Raw genomic sequence first — 9,418 nt, 5'->3', positions numbered from 1 at the left:
GAGACTAGACATCAATTACAGGAAAAAAGTCTGTTAAAAATACAAACACATGGAGGCTAAACAATACACTACTAGATAACCAAGAGATCACTGAAGAAATCAAAGAGGAAATAAAAAAATACCTAGAAACAAATGAAAATGAAAACACGATGACCCAAAACCTATGGGATGCAGCAAAAGCAGTTCTAAGATGGAAGTTCACAGCAATACAATCCTACCTCAAGAAACAAGGAACACCTCAAATAAACAACCTAACCTTACACCTAAAGCAATTAGAGGAAGAAGAACAAAAAACCCCAAAGTTAGCAGAAGGAAAGAAATCATAAAGATCAGATCAGAAATAAATTAAAAAGAAATGGAATGATAGCAAAGAACAATAAAACTAAAAGCTGGTTCTTTGAGAAGATTAAAAAAATTGATAAACTTTAGCCAGACTCATCAAGAAAAAAAGGGAGAAGACTCAAATCAATAGAATTAGAAAGGAAAATGGAGAAGTAATAACTGACACTGCAGAAATACAAAGTATCATGAGAGATTACTGCAAGCAACTATATGCCAATAAAATGGACAACCTGGAAGAAATGGACAAATTCTTAGAAAACTACAACCTTCCAAGACTGGACCAGGAAGAAATAAAATATGAACAGACAAATCAGAAACACTGAAAATGAAACTGTGATTAAAAATCTTCCAACAAACAAAAGCCCAGGACCAGATGGCTTCACAGGTGAATTCTATCAAACATTTAGAGAACAGCTAACACCTATCCTTCTCAAACTCTTCCAAAATATTGCAGAGGGAGGAACACTCCCAAACTCATTCTATAGTGGTGATGGAGCCACCATCAGCCTGATACCAAAACCAGACAAAGATGTCACAAAAAAAGAAAACTACAGGCCAATATCACTGATGAACATAGATGCAAAAATCCTCAACAAAATACTAGCAAACAGAATCCAACAACACATTAAAAGGATCATACACCATGATCAAGTGGGGTTTAACCCAGGAATGCAAGGATTCTTCAATATACACAAATCAATCAATGTGATAAACCATATTAACAAACTTGAAGGAGAAAAACCATATGATCATCTCAATAGATGTAGAAAAAGCTTTCAACAAAATTCAACACCCATTTATGATAAAAACCCTCCAGAAAGTAGGCATACAGGGAACTTACCTCAACATAATAAGGCCATATATGACAAACTCATAGCCAACATCATTCTCAATGATGAAAAACTGAAACCATTTCCACTAAGATCAGGAACAAGACAAGGTTGCCCACTCTCACCACTATTATTCAACATAGTTTTGGAAGTTTTAGCCACAGCAATCAGAGAAGAAAAAGAAATAAAAGGAATTCAAATTGGAAAAGAAGTAAAACTATCACTGTTTGCAGATGACATGATACTATACATAGAGAATCCTAAAGATGCCACCAGAAAACTACTAGAGCTAATCAATGAATTTGGTAAAGTAGCAGGATACAAAATTAATGCACAGGAATAACTTGCATTCCTATACACTATAGATGAAAAATCTGAAAGAGAAATTAAGGAAACACTCCCATTTACCATTGCAACAAATAGAATAAAATACCTAGGAATAAACCTACCTAAGGAGACAAAAGACCTGTATGCAGAAAACTATAAGACACTGATGAAAGAAATTAAAGATGATACAAACAGTTGGAGAGATATACCATGTTCTCAGATTGGAAGAATCAACATTGTGAAAATGGCTATACTACCCAAAGCAATCTGCAGAATCAATGCAATCCCTATCAAACTACCAATAGCATTTTTCACAGAACTAGAACAAAAAATTTCACAATTTGTATGGAAACACAAAAGACCCCGAATAAACAAAGCAATCTTGAGAAAGAAAAGCAGAGCTGGAGGAATCAGGCTCCCTGACTTCAGACTATACTACAAAGCTACAGTAATCAAGACATTATGGTACTGGCACTAAAACAGAAATATAGATCAATGGAACAGGATAGAAAGCTCAGAGATAAACCCACACACATATAGTCACCTTATCTTTGATAAAGGAGGCAAGAATATACAATGGAGAAAAGACAGACTCTTCAATAAGTGATGCTGGGAAAACTGGACAGGTACACGTAAAAGAATGAAATTAGAACACTTGCTAACACCATACACAAAAATAAACTCAAAATAGATTAAAGACCTAAATGTAAGGCCTGACACTATAAAACTCTTAGAGGAAAACATAGGAAGAACACTCTATGACATAAATCACAGCAAGATCCTTTTTGACCCACCTCCTAGAGAAATGGAAATAAAAACAAAAATAAACAAATGGGACCTAATGAAACTTAAAAGCTTTTGCACAGCAAAGGAAACCATAAACAAGACCAAAAGACAATCCTCAGAATGGGAGAAAGTATTCATAAATGAAGCAACTGACAAAGGATTAATCTCCAAAATATACAAGCAGCTCATGCAGTTCAGTATCAAAGAAACAAACAACCCAATCCAAAAATGGGCAGAAGACCTAAATAGACATTTCTCCAAAGAAGATATACAGATTGCCAACAAACACATGAAAGGATGCTCAACATCACTAATCATTAGAGAAATGCAAATCAAAACTACAATGAGGTATCACCTCACACCAGCCAGAATGGCCATCATCAAAACATCTACAAACAATAAATGCTGGAGAGGGTGTGGAGAAAAGGGAACCGTCTTGCACTGTTGGTGGGAAGGTAAATTGATACCACCATTATGGAGAACAGTATGGTGGTTCCTTAGAAAACTAAAAATAGAACTACCATACGACCCAACACTCCCACTACTATGCATATACCCTGAGAAAACCTTAATTCAAAAAGAGTCATGTACCACAATGTTCATTGCAGCTCTATTCACAATAGCCAGGACATGGAAGCAACCTAAGTGTCCATCGACAGATGAATGGATAAAGAAGATGTGGCACATATATACAATGAAATATTACTCAGCCATAAAAAGAAATGAAATTGAGTTATTTGTAGTGAGTTGGATGGACCTAGAGATTGTCATACCTAGTGAAGTAAGTCAGAAAGAGAAAAACAAATACCGTATGCTAACATATATATATGGAATCTTAAAAAAAAGAAAAAAATGGTTCTGAAGAACCTAGGAGCAGGACAGGAATAAAGACGCAGACGTAGAGAGTGGACTTGAGGACACAAGGAGGAGGAAGGGTAAGCTGGCACGAAGTGAGAGAGTGGCATGGACGTATATACATTACCAAATGTAAAACAGATAGCTAGTGGGAAACAGCCGCATAGCACAGGGAGATCAGCTTGGTGCTTTGTGACCACCTAGAGGGGTGGGATAAGGAGGATAGGGAGGAGATGAAAGAGGGAGGAGATATGGGGATATATGTACACATATAGCTGATTCACTTTATTACACAGCAGAAACTAACACACTATTGTAAAGCAATTATACTCCAATAAAGATGTTAAAAAAAAATAAGTGAGTCATGGGTATGAAATGTACACTGTGGGGATATAGTCAATAATTATGTAATATCTTTGTATGGTGACAGATGGTAATTAGATTTTTCATGGTGATCATTTTGAAATGTATGGAAATATCAAATCACTATGTTCTGTAACAGTAACTAATAGTATTTTATGTCAATTATACTTCAAAAACAAACAAACAAACAAACAAACAGATTCATAGAAATGAGATCAGATTTGTAGTTACCAGAGGCAGGGGGGTAGGGTGGGGGTGTGGGAGGGGGAATTGGATGAAGGCAGTCAAAAGGTACAAACTTTCATGAAATGGAAAAAAATTTTTTTCTACTTCTTTAATTTTGTATTTTTATGAGATAATGGATGTTTACTAAACTTATGGTAATTATTTCATGATGTATGTAAATCAAATCATTATGTGGCATACCTTAAACTTGTACAAGTGCTGTATGTCAATTACATCTCAATAAAACTGGAAGAAATAAATAAATGGTCACAATATTTAGTTTTTTTTTTTATAAGGTCAAATAGCTATTTGCAATTATAAGCACATCTGATCATGGGTAGAAACTTTGCACAGTGGTTTTTGTATTTAGAAGGACTACTTCTTGGATGTTTGGAATTCTGGTGTTCCTACATTGCCATATTTGTTGTTCAGTTATATTGCTTTACTCTTCAATTATTTCTATTTGTAACTCTTGAACCCAACTGTCACATTCATTGGAAAAGGCCAATCTAACCATGCTGGTTTATTTTTACATTTTTTTTCCAAATATACTTTTCAGCTCCATAATTTGGGATAGATAGTTCAATCTATCCCTTTTGTTTCTAGAAACTGATTTCAGTGAATGGGATCATCATTTTGGGTAATTACTAATGAATGCCTCCCTGAGAAAATAGTGTTTAAATGAATTGTATCATTCACTAAAAAGACCAAGTATTTGATCTAATCTTTGGTGGGGAGCCAAGGTCGATGACATGAACGAGTTAATTTTTTTCAATTCTCCTTTGTACCCTGTTACAAGTAAGTCACCTAAAATTCGTGTATAAATGACCACCATACTCTGCCTTTTATTCATCAAGTAAAGTGCTAATCTGTCTGTGTTCCTAAATCCTAGGAGTTTATCTGGCTTATGGTTTTAATGACTGAATTTGAGATATGTTCTTTTTCAGCACAGAGTGATTTCTCGTGAATGGTGCTGTGATAGAATTTAGTTCTTTACATAACAAGTTCAACATTAACACTGGCCACTGTAGGAGCACATTTATATTTGTCTTACTAATTTTGACCAGCCTATTTTCAACTTTTCAAGACTTGTGGTAGAGCAAAAATGGCCACAAACTCTTCCCAAACCTGCATCAGTGACCTTATAATGTGACTTGGTAGCTTCTCTCATAAAAGAGGGGGAAATCTATTTCTTTACCTCTTGAATACAGTCTGGCCTTGTGTCTTGCTTTGGCCAATAAAGAGTGGCAGAAGCAATGATATGAAAATCATAAATGTCTCAAGATGTTTTGCATGCTTCTGCTTTCACTGATTCATCATAAACCAGACAGTCCAAACCCAGCCATCAGCTGACGGCAGAAATGCATAAGTGAGTTCAGCCAATAACGGTCCAGCACCGCCCAGGCCAGAACAGCTGTCGAGATAAATCCAGGCGGAGTTACCATACTGCCAAATCATAAGATAAATAAATGGATGTTGATTTAAGCCATTAAGTTTTAGGGTGGTCTTTTACACAGAATTACTATCTGATATGACTTATCTCAATACACTATAAGCATCATGACCAAAGTTTTTAGTTCCATCTTAATTCTTAATGATATTGAAATAAATATAGTTATTCCAGGTGGTAGTATTTATACTTTTATAAACTGCTGTAGAAAATGCCATGCATTGGTTAAAAATATCACACACTTAGCCTTTCAGCTCTTAAACCATATTTTCAACTTCCTGAACATCAGCCAATGCTTGATTCTCTTCAGGAAACATAATATTTTTGCCCTCAAGAGACATTCTTTTATAGATTTACCCTCTGTGAAAGTTTTTGTACTTGGAAACTTTTTGTTACTTACTGAGCACATAACTGCATTTTATAGTGGTAGTATTTAATTTATGAACACTAAAAAGAGGTCCTCTTTAAAGTTCAGTTCTTTATTTTTTTAGTTCATTAAGTTCTTCAATGTGCATCTTTCTCTAGTCTGTCATAATTCTTGCTATAATTTGTTGTATAATGGTACCTTTATTTGCATTTGATAAAAAAAAGACACACTGGAAACTCCCTGGTGGTCTAGTGATTAGGATTCAGCGCTTTCACTGCTGTGGCCCGGGTTCAATCCCTGGTCAGGGAACTGAGATCTCACAAACCTCGGGTAGTGGCCAAAAAGGAAAAAAGAAAAAAAAAAAGACACATTTTATTTGCATATATATGTAGGAATACTTTTTACTTTTATAAAGAAATGATCTCTTCTTCTTGAAACCACAAGTTCTTCTCGAAACCACAAGTTCTTCTCATTCTGTCTTCTGTTTTCCTACTTTTGGTAGAGACATAGGTAAAAAAGTCACTCTTTTCTTAAATCTACTGTAAGTAAACAGTTGGACATTTGAGAGAATAAATGGAAACTGCCACTTGGCTTAGATTCAATGAAACAAAGGGAATAACAGATACTCTGGTCAATTGGAGAGCATGTGCTCCATTTGAAAGCAGAAGCTGATATTCAACTCTAGAATATTGTCACCAAATCTGAAAATCTGTTATCTGATTTTTCAAACTTCTTAAGAGAAGCTCCAAATACAGATTTTTGTGTGAAACCTCCTGAGTTCTAAATTACAACTGATTTAAACCGTAACTTTAAACACTGTGTGAGTCAAGGATGTGCACCAGATGAACATGAGCATGGTGGGATTTTTACATTTCTCCTCCCGGTCAATACATAGTATTAAGCAAAGTGGCCTAAACACAGATTAGATGAATGAATGTATAAATGAATGATAGGATAGTATAAAATAGGGGCACAAAATAGGGAAGGACAAAACCTTTTCAGGGTTTTGCTCCAGGATTTGGTAAAGTAATTCAGGGAGGAAAAAGAAAAGACAAAAGTAGCAGGAGGCCGACTGAGGAGGCATTTTGAAGGAGGCTTGATCTCAAGAAAGAAGAAAAAAATCTCCCTCTCCCATAGCTTCCTCATGCTCTGCACGATAAAACACTCTACCTCTTTGACAGAGATGCTCTTCTTTAATGGGATCCTAAAGTCTGAACTCCTTTTGAAGCAAGCCCTCTTGCATCCTCTCCAGATTATGGAAAGGGTTATGGTTGGAAGAAAAAAAAAAAGATGGGATACCCAAAGAGATGAAGAACACTGAACCATCAATTTTCCAAGAAAGGGTTCTGCTTGGGGGAGTAGGACAGGATCCAAGGACCTTTTCTTCTCTCCCTTCTCCATTCATCCTGTTACTTCTGAATATAATGGTCTCTCAAGCCCAAGAAGACATTTCTTAGGTTCAGATAGTTGGAGGATTTCCTAAGCTTATCTCCTGGTCCAGTTCTTGGCAACTGGGTGGAGTTCCTACCTTGAAGAACTCCAGAATTTAAAAAAAAAGAAAAAAAATATCTCAGCATATGTGTGGTTGCCAGAGCTGGATTGAGTTTATTGTTGGTTTGTGGGAGTTAATGGTGGTATAAATTGAGAGAAAAGCAAGAAGAAATTGATCCTTCTGTATCAGGGTAAGTCACACCAGCAAGGTATTTTTACAAGGATCACAAAATACCTCTAATCACAAATCTTCCATTCCATAGTAGAAAGTAGAGTCAAGAAAACACTCTGATTAATCAAATAAATCTGTGATTGGAACATATAGAATCCAGAACTTCTGAGATGCAAGTTCTTTTAATGTCCTAGTTTTCCAGTCAGGAATGGAACTTGGTGAGTGTGGGTATGCGTGGCCGTAAGGGGTGAGGTGTGGGGTGCTAAAGCAGGCCATACACAAATAATTTTAGTTATCTGTGGAGCTGGGACCAGCAGAACTTGGCACTCTCATGAAGATGTCCAGGGGTAAATACTGGAATATAAATAGTACCACTGACTTGCAAACTCTCGATGCCCCAAAGCTGCTATGAGAGTTGTGGTTATTGACGTTCTCATGAAGTTAGGATGAAAACTTTATAAGAAGTGGATGTTCAAAGAATCATATCCCCATGGATATTCTCTGCAATTTAAGGAGAAAAATAAGGGTATAGACCCAATTAGTCATATTCTACGATGCCCAAGTTACTATATTTAGTAGACTCTTGTTATTTACTTATTTATTTGATCTCTTGAGTACAACACACACTTCTTACCATCACTTTGATTTCCTTTTAGGTGGACTAACCCAATGTATGGTCTTGGTGGGAAATAGGGCAGCCTCTCCTTTTAAAAGCCCAGTGAACAAGATTATTCCACCCCTTATTCCTGGGTTGTCAAGAGATGGATGTGTGACCTAGGCTCAGTCAGTCAGTCCTTTGCCCCGGGACTTTGCAGCTTGAGCTGGTGGCGTTAGGGTGCAGGGTTGCTGCGGTGGACAGGTCCGTGTGTGGATCACAACATTTCTGTAGCACGACATTTGCTGTGGTCCCTACTGCTTGGGCCTCCCACTCTCTCTTGTTCCTATTCATTTCCTAAGCCCAGTCCTCCCATTTTCTGAGTCTCTGACATACTTTCAGTAAAGTATCCCCTTTTTGAAAAGAGAGCCAGAATTGACTTCTGTTGCTAGAACCAAGAACCCTGACTAAAATATTACCTGAAGACTGGAGAAGAGACGTGAGCTTTCTGCAAAGTCTACTCCATTGATTAGAATACATAAGGGTATGCAGAATGCATGTAGGGTTTTAGGTATGTGCCTATGTTTGAAAAAAGGGGGTAGTAGCAACATGGGTAAAATTCACTAGAAACCTCTTGATAAATTGTTTTTGGAATGTCTGTAAGAGACAATCTTTCCCATAATAATGATGATAACAATAATTCAAATATTAAAATTACCATTTATTACATGCCTTCTTTACAAAAGACATTTATTTCTTAGAAGGTCTCAATCTTTTAATAGCCCTATGAGATAAGAGCATTTACTCCCATTTTATAGGTAAGATAACCAAGGTTCAGAGAGGATAAGAATTTCCCAAGGTCAGACAACTGGTAAAAAATCAGTCAACATTCCCCTCCAGTCCAAATCTTGTTCTCTTTTTGTTCTACAAGGTCATCTCTCTTCCAAAAACAGAGGGGGGAAGATTCTAGCCCAAAATATACCTTGTGAACCTCATATTGCTAAGTCTCTGCAGTTATCTTTTTTAACCACCGTGTCAACCAGACATTCTCAGACCCTCATTTTATTTTTAGATCTCACTGGTTTGTAACTTACTGGCGGTTGCATGTCAGGATTGCTAGCTCCAGAGCACAGAGGCAAGTGCTGCTAGGTGGAGTATGCATGCTTTTATTCCAAACACACCATCCTCCTTTTTGTTGACCTAGATAGTCCTTTGTGCTTTGTATTTTTGTTAGGGTTCTCCAGAGAAACAGAACCAGTAGAATATATGTAGGTATATCAAAAGAGATTTATTATGAGGGATGGACTCACATGATTAAGAAAGCTAAGAAGTCTCATGATCTACTGTCTGCAAGCTGGGAGCCCAGGAAAGCCAGTGGTGTAGTTCCAGTCCAAACCTGAAGGCCTGAGAGCCACTGGAGCCAGTGGTGTAACCAATCTGAGTCTGAAGGTCCAAGAACCAGGAGTGCTGATGTCCGAAGGCAGGAGCAGATCAATGTCCCAACTCAAGCCCTTTCTCCACCTTCTTGTTCTAATCTGGCAGTCAACAGATTGCATGATGCTCACCTGCATTGATGAGGCTGGGTCTTTTATACTCAGTCTACTGATTCAAATGC

Source organism: Balaenoptera borealis (assembly GCF_965194805.1).
Source record: "Balaenoptera borealis genome assembly, chromosome: 1".
Lineage (NCBI taxonomy): Eukaryota > Metazoa > Chordata > Mammalia > Artiodactyla > Balaenopteridae > Balaenoptera > Balaenoptera borealis.
The sequence above is the reverse complement of the archived record's forward strand: the minus strand, read 5'-3'. Positions refer to the sequence as shown.